This window comes from Callospermophilus lateralis, unplaced genomic scaffold, assembly GCF_048772815.1.
Source record: "Callospermophilus lateralis isolate mCalLat2 unplaced genomic scaffold, mCalLat2.hap1 Scaffold_6006, whole genome shotgun sequence".
NCBI lineage: Eukaryota > Metazoa > Chordata > Mammalia > Rodentia > Sciuridae > Callospermophilus > Callospermophilus lateralis.
The window spans coordinates 87228-96830 of NW_027514587.1; positions in this window are offsets into that span (position 1 = coordinate 87228).

Below are 9603 nucleotides of genomic sequence, written 5' to 3' on the forward strand. Positions count from 1 at the left end.
TTTAATTTCTGAAATTATTTTTGAATTTTATTCATAATGCTATATTGAGATCTAACACATATCCAATTATGACTTGTCATGGTTAATATATTGCATCATTATCTTTATATAGTTTCTCTTTCTTTGAAATATGTTATAGTTCTCATCTTTTTGTGGTCATCTTTTTTCTGGCATGTTTCCTTTGATGGAGAAGTATATTCTGTCACATATTTTTCTTATAAGATGATATAAAATTCTATCTTAATATTTCTGTTATTCATTATATAAGAAATCAGGGGATTATATAAGAAATTAGGGGATTTTGACAAGAATTTGCATAAAAACACTGCATAATGTCATGTAGATTAAAAGACAAGATTACTGTCCAGGCTATTAGCAATATTTTTAAAGACCTATTTATTTAAAAGTCTTACATTGTTCTGTATTATGAGTCATCTCACCACCTCCAATGAATTAAGTGACTCTGACTTGTGCAGCTTTTCAAAATGTATCTTTATTATGTATATTAAGAAATACAGCATGATGTTTTACTGTATTTTTACATAGTAAAACTATAAGGATAGTCAAACAAATAAACATATTTATAATCTTTTCTAGTTAACCTTTTACTTATGGTAAAAATACCTAAAATCTACTCCCTTAGTAAGTTTTTGGTAAACAATGCAGTATTATTAACTATTGTTCTCATGCTGCACACTAAATCTCTAGACTGATTCCTTCTGTCTTAATGCAAATTTGTACTCTTTGACATATTTTTCACCCTTTCCTTCCTCTTCCTGCTCCAAACAACCACTGTTCAAATCTGTTTCTTTTTATTTGATTTTTCTTTTTTTTAAATGCAAATATGAGAAAGATAATAGAGAATTTGTCTTTTTTGTGTCTGGCTTATCTCACTTAGCTAAAGTCCTCCGGGTTTATCCAGGGTGTTTCAAATGGTAATATCTTCTTTTTTTAGGGCTGAATTATGTTCTATTGCATACATGTATATACAACAATTATCCATTTTTTTCATCGATGGAAACTTAGGATGTGTTCATATCTTGAGAATAATTTTACAATGAAAACAGGAATACAGATATCACCACAGAAAAACTGATTTCACTTCCTTTAGATGTATGTGAAGGGGATGTACAAAGGCATAGGTAGTCAGGGCAAGATGGTGAGTGAGGAAGTTTAGGACAGGACCAGATTAAAGGAGTCTGGAGAGAGTCTTCCAATGAGGTCAACTCTGGATTAAGGAAAGTGCTTTGGACACAAATGGGGGACCCAATTAGCTAGACACTTCTGTACTAGTGCTCCTAAGCAGGAAATCCAATAGAAAAATTAAAATAGATGAGTGGACACAGGGGAGACCAATGAACAATAGTGAGGAGAACATGGAAAGAGGAGAAGATAAGAAAGGAGATTCCAGAGACCATAAAAAGAACAAGCCAAAACTTCCCCACCAGACTCACAACTCCCCACTTTTCTTCTGAGAAGTCTGTTACACTCGTTTTTGCAATAAACCTGCTGTTTGCTTGCTATCTCTGTGTCCTGTTCTTCAATTCTTTGCTGAATGGAAATAACAAACCCAAGACCCATAGATGATAACATACACTCAACAGAGAAGTTACAGGTAATATGGTGTTCTATTTTTAATTTTTTTTGAAGAACCTCCAAACTATTTTCCATGTCAGCTGCTCAAATGTTCCCATTTTTCCACATCCTGGCCAATGCTCAACTCTTTATCTTTTTCATAATCACTCTCCTAACAGGTATAAGAAAATATCTTATTGTGGTTTTCATTTTCATTTTCCTGGTTTAAAGATGTTGAGCACCGTTTCATATACCTCTTGGCCATTTGTATATTTGTTTTAGAAAATCATGTCCAACTTCTTTGCCCATTTTTTTAAAATAAGTTTAATTTTTTTGTTTTCTTTTTTACCAATGAGTTTTAGAAATTTCTTACATAGTTTGGATATTAACCCTACATGGCTTTACAAATATTTACTCCCATTCCAAAGCCTTTTTTATTTTGTTGACTAATTTTTTTGCTGTGCATGAGCTTTTTAGTTTGATATAGTCTCAAAGGTTCAATTTTACTTTTATAGCCTGAGGGGTTTTGTTTGTTTGTATCTAAAAAATAACTACCAGGGGAATGAGGGAAACTTTGGTTATGCTTTCTTCTGGAAGTTTTAGTTTCACATCTTATGTTGAGGTCTTTAATCAGTGGAACAAAACTAGGTATCAGCAAGAACATGGGAAAATTTTAAGTATGTAAAAATTGAACAACACACTCTTGACCAACCTCTAGATCAAAGAGGAAACCAAAGAGAATTTTTTAAAAAATTAACTAGAGATAAACAAAAATTAATTTGCAAAACTTTTATGAGAAGAGGAAAAAGCAATAACAGAAGAAAAGTTTATAGCAATAAACACTATATTAAAAGAATAAAGATCTCTTAAATAAACATCCAACTTTTACCTCTAGGAACTAGAAAAATAAGGAAAAAAAATCCTAACCCAAAGTTAACAGATGGAATCAGGTAATCAAGACAAGAACAGAAGTAAATCAAATAGAAAATGTATAGGAAAAAAAAACTAAACTAAAATTTGGTCATTTGAATAAACAAATAATATTGATAAAAGTTTAACTAGATTAACAAAATAGGCTGAAGACTCAGGTGATAAAATAAGAAATTAAAGAAGAGACCTTATAGAGAACATCTTATAAATAAAAAGGATAATAATGAACAGTATGCCAAAAAATGAATATTCTGGAAGAAACAGATAAATTTTTAGAAGCACATACCTTCTAAGAATGGATCAAGAATAAATAGAAAGCCTGGACAGACCAATAAAAATAAAGAGATTAAAGTGGTAATAATAAAAAAAAATCTCCCAGGACCATATGGCTTCACAGCTGAATCCTACCAAACACTTAAAGAAGAATTAGTATCACTTTCTTTACAAAATCTTCCAAATAATAGAAGATCAGGAAAGACTTCCAAATTCATTTTATGTTGCCAGCACCACCCTGATACCAGCATCTCAGGCGTGGATGTAGAAGTGGCTTCCTGAAAGTTCCCAAAATCACACTCTGAGGAGCAGTGCTCTTGACGAGGGAGATTACAAAGATGGTGAAAATGCTGTATTTACTATTATTGAGTTCTCAGATTTGTGTGTGCAAACTTGGCCACTGTAAGCAGCTTCAAACAAAATAAATAACCTGACATATGTTATGAATCTTTTTTTTTTCTTGCATGATGTTTTTTTATCTAAAATCTCTATGACAGCATTGACTGGGTCCTAATCAGCTCTGCATCTCTCAACGTTCCTGACATTTTATATATTTTTATTAAAATAATCATCTGTTAGTAAGACAGCACAAAAATACCTGAAAATTTCTTATCATTATGAAGATACTATAAATAAGCAATGCAATAACTCGTAGATGATCATAAAAGTTTATTTAACTAAATTCCACTTTGAAAGGCTGTGTAGAAAATAGAAGTTCTAAATTCACACCTGCAGGGTGGGGAGGGCATCACTGTATTTTCACACTTGGATCAGAGGCCTGCAGAGCTTATAACTCTGACCTTGCCTTTCTCTCCCAGCCTTTGGAGTTGGACTGCGAGGACATCACGTGCTTCCCGGAGCCTCCTCCAGGAGGATCATGGGAACTCTCAGCCTCCTTTATCATGTCCAAAGGAGAAAGGTGGTCCCAGAGCATCAGGGACACCCAATCACCTGCATGCTGTACCTGTGATACTCCCGACACCACCAGCTGTGCAGCAGGATTTCTACCTCCTTCCTGCGGTGCCTCATGCTCTTTCCAAACAGTGACACATGCCCTTCCAAATGCATCCAGTAATTACAGCCCTCTTCCTGGCCAGTGTCTGTGACTTAGGATGATTCCTCTACCTGAATCAAACTCCATCCTCTACACTGCATGTCCACAACTTTCTCAGAGTCCCCAGTGTGGTGGCTTCTCTGTGGCCATGAAGATTGCTGGGCTTCATGTGCCAGGTTGTGCCCATGGCATTTTGCTCATGCTTTTGATATCCCAGTTCCTTCTGTGCCGGGGTCCAGCCCCGGCGGGGTCCAGGGAGTCCTGAAGGAGGAGTGGCGTCGGCGAAGTGATGAGACAGGAGTCGTTCCGTTTGAGCAATCTCCAGAGAGAGAGCTAAAGCAGCTTTCTCTGGGTCCCCTTTTATTACAATTTTTCTCATCATTATAGATTCACAATACGTCATTGATTATATAATTTAAAACTTTGCCAAGACATGACATTTCCTTAACCATGATTGAGAGCACACCAATCTACATTCTTCCAGGATATGACCCCCAGCCATACAATCATCAAAGTACAAAATCATCAATAAAACATGTCACCAATTTACATCCTTCAGATTTTCCCAAGATTTACTATTTTTCCCAAGATATGTTATTTCCTTATTAACTAATGCCAAACTACGTAACCAGACTCTAAGTCTTTAGCCAATCATTAACCTAAAGTACATTTGTACTTTATTTCTAATTCAAAATTCCCATCTAAAAAAGTCCCTTTAAATCTTATATTTAAAATATCTTAAAGTTTATGAATCATCCTTAAAACATATCAGAAACCTATACAACTAAAGACTTAAGAATTTCTAAACTTAAGAATCTAAATAAAATAATATTTTTAACATTATTTTAAAACTGTGTCTTATAAACCTATTTTAATTGATTCCTAAATTTATTTTCATAAAACTGGTTGAGCTGCTTTCTCGAAGAGTTTCTTTGTTTCTCAGTCAAGGTACACTAGTTCTCAAAGAGTTTGTTTCTCAGTCAAGGTGCACTAGTTCTCAAAGAATTTGTTTTTCAGAGGATGATTGTTGTCCATTATTAGGTTTGTCCACAATGTACTGAGATAGAAGAATAGCCTTTTACTTTGTCCTTGATATGCTGAGGGGTGGGTAGAACGGCCTCCAAGGCTTGAACTACCTGTTCTGTTCTAGCCATCTGAAATTTAATTTGTTTGGCATTTAACATGCTCATGCCTCCTGTGAGAAACATAAGCATGAAAATGCAAAGTCCCAATTACATAAAAAAGGGTCTCATGGTTTCGGTTACCCACCAACCAGCGTGGCTTTGCCAGCATTCATCCTCACTGTGACCCTGTCAAGACAGTGGGAGAGCGGCTTTGCCAACACTTTTTCTCACTGTGACCCTGTCAAGACAGTGAGTGGGGGATCGCCTCCACCAATTCCCCCTTTTTTATTTTTTAAATGAAGTAACTTTAGTTCCAGATGGGCTGAACGAATTTCACGACTCAGCAATCTGAACAGGACTGGAAGGACAAAAATAAGGACAAGAATAATTAAAATACTTAAACCACTATTAATTAAAATAGAAAATAAAGTTTTGCTGGAGACTAAAGAGTTTAATTTGGAAACAAAAGTGTCAGCTAATTCTGGAATGGTTGTTTCTGAAATATGTGCCTGGCTAATGTCTTTAATTTTTTCCTGTAATTTATCTATATCTAGAGTTAAGTTAGTGTTTTTCCATAATCCTCGTAAATGACATTGTATCTGAGACCATGTTTTTTCAGAATAGTTATATGTGTGAGGAGTAACACAAATCCATTTATATTGAGAATGACATCTAGTTGTCATTCGAGTTTTTATGTTTTGAATTTGATTACCAATGTAAAGGACAGCCTCTTCTAAAGCATTAACTCTAGCTTCTAACTTTGTATTTATATGTTCCTGAATCATAAGTGCAGTAGAAATATTTTTTGACAACTGATTTACATGATGAGCAGTATGAACTTCTTTAACTAATGCAGTGGTGGAAGCAACTATGGACCCTATTATACCAATTAATGCTGAAATTCCTAAAATTAAGGTAGCTACAAAACGTTTAGGTCTAATTAAGGCTTGATTAACTGAATCTAATGCTTGTAACCAAGGATCATCATACCAAACAGAATCTAATTTAACAGGCAACATAACATAAGAAGGTTTATGTACAATTAAAATATGATTAGATGCTGATATGCTAGGATCAATACAATTTGTTAATGTACAACCTTCACAAACAACATCATAAGTTTCATCCTCTAATTTTGAAATCTTTAGTGTTCCTTGATTTTTAAGTAATATTGCATAAGGGGATCCTACACAAGCTGTAACAAAATGACTTTCATGTACTAAAGAAGGCCTAATCATATGTATTATGTCTAAAGAAGCCAATAATCTGTAAAGTTCTGTATAAACCTGATAATGTTGTTTAATTTTAGTAAAATATAAAGGGGCAACCCATCCAGCTGAGAACCATTCATTCATGGGTTCAAGTGGAACGCTCCTAATAATTCGTATTCGAGGAGTATTCCATGAAGGTGACGATAAAATTTTAGGAGCCTCATATTCAGATTCAGAAATAGAAAAATCATATATTGGAAAAGAAGAATTTTTTGGAAAGATTTTAAATCCTTTTTTAATAAACATACATGTATGCCACATTGGAAATCCAAATTGTCTATCTATTTTTACCCATGAATGATCAAGATGGGACTCAGCTTTTTTACAATCTTGAAACATAGAAGGAGGCTTTTCTGAAGGCAAATTTTCTTTAAAATCAGGAAAATCTAAAGCTAAAATAGAAAGCATCCAAAGATCCTTTATATCATTTTCCTCATTTGGAGAATTTGTCATAAAAGTTCTATAATTAAGTGGTATGCAGCCCACAATTGGAATAATATTATAACTAAAACACAGAGGAGGTAAATGACTATGACCCTTAAAACTAAAATTATGAGTTGATATAGGAGTAATAAAAGAATTAGATTTACCCCCCAGGAGATTAGTATTATTGGTAAATACCTTAATATCTCCTTTTCCCCAAGTAGTGAGATGAAATAAAGGTGGATCAGGATAATATGCCCAATAATATTCAGAAGACACATTGGTTACCTGACAGGCAAGAATAGCTAGCATAGCAACAAACATTTTCTCAGGAGTGCAGAGGTTTGACTGAGTAGAAATAAGTTCTCGAGCTTGATGAGTCAATTGTTTTAATTGTCCCCAAGTTGGTAATTCTGCAAATCTTGTAGAAGATGATCGTCTGAATAAGGACTGAGGGTCATCAAAGCTCATTCGGGAGAAAGATGGAATCAAGGTAGTCATCAAATCTTCCTCAGGCACCGTGGTCAATGGTGAGGCGTGTCGGAGACTCGGAGGGCACGATCTGTTCCGCTTTCTGGTCCGGAGGCTGGACATAGGGTCGAATCAGTCTGTCAGGGATCCAAATGGGGGAATCTGCGTCCTGTGGGAAGACACAAGCATATCCTCGCCCACAAGTTAGTAATACATCAGGTCCTTTCCATTTACCTGTCAAAAGATCTTTCCATTTTACCAAGGGTTTTGCTGATATTTTTTCACTTTCCCAATGTCTTAACATGGGAGTCACTCCTTTATAATCACAATTAAGATGATTAATCACAAACAAAGCATGTTGTAAAACATGATAAGGAGAACTATATTTATATTCTCCTTCTTGAAGTTTAGTAATTTGAGCTTTCAATGTTTGATGAGCTCTCTCAACTATAGCTTGTCCTTGAGGATTATAAGGAATTCCTGTAGAATGAGAAATTTTAAACATATCACAAAATTTTTTAAAAGCATTTGAAGTGTAAGCTGGTGCATTATCTGTTTTTAATGCTTTAGGCATTCCCAAATATGAGAAACAAATAAACAAGTGTTGCACTACGTCTTTATATGCTTCCCCAGTTCTTGCTGAGGCAATAATCACATGAGAAAAAGTATCAACAACAACATGAACATAACTTAATTTTCCAAATGAAGGAATATGAGTAACATCCATTTGCCATAAATCATTAGGTCTTAAACCACGAGGATTAACTCCCATGGGTAAAGTTGGCAATAATGATGGACAGGTTTGACAATTTTTGACAATAGTTCTAGCTGATTCCCTAGGGATATGAAATTGTTGTCGAAGGGCAGAAGCATTTTGATGATGTAAAGCATGACTAGCTGTAGCTTCCTGAACAGTAAGAATTTGGGGTCTGGTTAATGAATCTGCCAATGTATTGCCTTGTGACAATTTTCCTGGTAAGTTAGAATGTCCTCGAATATGTCCTATAAAATAAGGATGTTGTCTATCTAAAATTAACTTCTGTAAAGAATTTAAATGATGAAAAATTGTAGTCTTATGTTGAGGAAGAGAAGCTGTCTCTATATGAGGAAAAATTTTTACAATATACTGAGAATCAGTATATAAGTTAAACATTTGATCTTTTAATTGGGCAAAAGCCATAATTACAGCTATTATTTCTGCCCTCTGAGCAGAGGTTTCCTCTGTCTGTTGAACATAGGTTTTATCATTAATAACTAAAGATGCTCGTCCATTTGAGGAGCCATCAGTGAAAACTAAAGCTGCTGGTTGAGGTAAAGGTTCATAAATTTTAGTAGGTATAGCTAGAACAGAAGAGTCTGAGGGAATAACTACTGATTCTGAAGATGCCAAATCTAATCCTGCTGAATCTGGTGTGGCTCTTAATAAAGCCCTTATAGTATATTTTGTTGAAAAAGATTGTTGATGTCCTCTATTATTTAAGGGGCCCGAGGAGGGCCCCATTACTAGTTTCCCGGCAATGGATTGGCAGTGATTTGTGGAAATTTTTGAGGCATTGGTCCACCTATTAAAAGTGTCCCATCTTTATGAAATTTAGAGTGACAGTCCTTTGCCCAGTGAAAACCCTTATTGCAACGTGGGCATAAAGTTTTGGGTCTAGATATCTGATTAGAAACTATGTTTTCTTTATTTTGAAAATTTTTATTAGGACAAACTTTACTAAAATGACCTGTCTGTCCACAAGAAAAACAGCTTTGATTTCCTTTATTTTGTTCTCTGTTTTGAAGTCTTTTAAGAAACTGAGCATTTGTTTGTCCTTGTAATGCTGCAGCTATGGCTACACCTTGCAAATATGAGGGTGATACATCAGCACAAACCTTAACAAAATCAGATAAATTTCCTGTCTTTCTAATAGGTCTTAGGAGTGTCTGACATGTAGTATTTGCATTTTCAAAAGCTAATTGTTTAATTATAATTTGTGCAGCTTCATTATTTGTTATAATTTTTTCCACTGATTCTTTTAATCGAGACAAAAATTCCTCAAAAGGTTCTTCAGGCTTTTGTTTTATAGTACTTAAGCCAGAAGTTTTAACTCCTTTATTTTCCAATTGTCTCCAAGCATTAACTGCTAAATCTGAGCACTGGATCAAGGCAGGATGAGGAAGATGTAATTGATCACTTGGCTGAGCCCAATCATTTTCTCCCATTAACATATCAAGAGTGACTTCACTATTTATAGATTTATTATATCGAGAGCGTTCTTTAGCTCTATCTTCATAATCTGTTTTCCATAGTAAGAATGTTCCTCCAGGGAGACAAGATTTTGCAGTAGCAAACCAATCATATGGAGTCATCCATCTACTGGCAATAATTTCTACTATCTGTAAAGTATAAGGAGAAGTGGGCCCATAATCATGAACAGACTGTTTTAATTCTTTTAAAAGTTTTAAAGGAAGGGGCTCCCATTGAGGCATATAATTCTCA